We start from the raw sequence: 775 nt of genomic DNA on the forward strand, positions 1-775 counted from the left end.
TGGGAAACGTTGAAGAATGTTTGAGTGCGATAACAGTTGCTGACGTGTCAAACGAATGCGTCTGGTGTAATCAGGAGCGCGGTAGCATGTCTGGAAGCGTCTCATACGTATGTGGCTTGATATCTTATCTCATCAAGTGGAAGAACATTTGAGTGTGTTAACAGTTGCTGACGTGTCAAACGAATGCGTCTGGTGTAATCAGATACGCTGTGGCGTGTCTGGAAGCGTCCCATACGTATGTGGCTTGATTTCTTAGCTCCTGGCAACGTGGAAGAACGTTTCAGTGCGTTAACAGTTGCCTCCACGTCAAACGAATGAGTCTGGTATAATCAGGAACGCTGTAGCATGTCTGGAAGCGTCTCATACGTATGTGGCTTGATTTCTTAGCTCCTGGTAATGTGGAAGAACGTTTGAGTGCGTTAACAGTTGCCTCCGCGTCAAACGAATGCGTTTGGTGTAATCAGGAACGCTGTAGCATGTCTGGAAGCGTCTCATACGTATGTGGCTTGATTTCTTAGCTCCTGGTAATGTGGAAGAACGTTTGAGTGCGTTAACAGTTGCCTCCGCGTCAAACGAATGCGTTTGGTGTAATCAGGAACGCTGTAGCATGTCTGGAAGCGTCTCATACGTATGTGGCTTGATGTCTTAGCTCCGGGAAACGTTGAAGAACGTTTGAGTGCGTTAACAGTTGCCTCCGCGTCAAACGAATGCGTCTGATGTAATCAGGAGCGCGGTAGCATGTCTGGAAGCGTCTCATACGTATATGGCTTGATAT

The sequence above is a fragment of the Plasmopara halstedii genome, assembly GCF_900000015.1.
Source record: "Plasmopara halstedii genome assembly, contig: Scaffold_623, whole genome shotgun sequence".
In the NCBI taxonomy this organism is placed as follows: Eukaryota; Oomycota; class Peronosporomycetes; order Peronosporales; family Peronosporaceae; genus Plasmopara; species Plasmopara halstedii.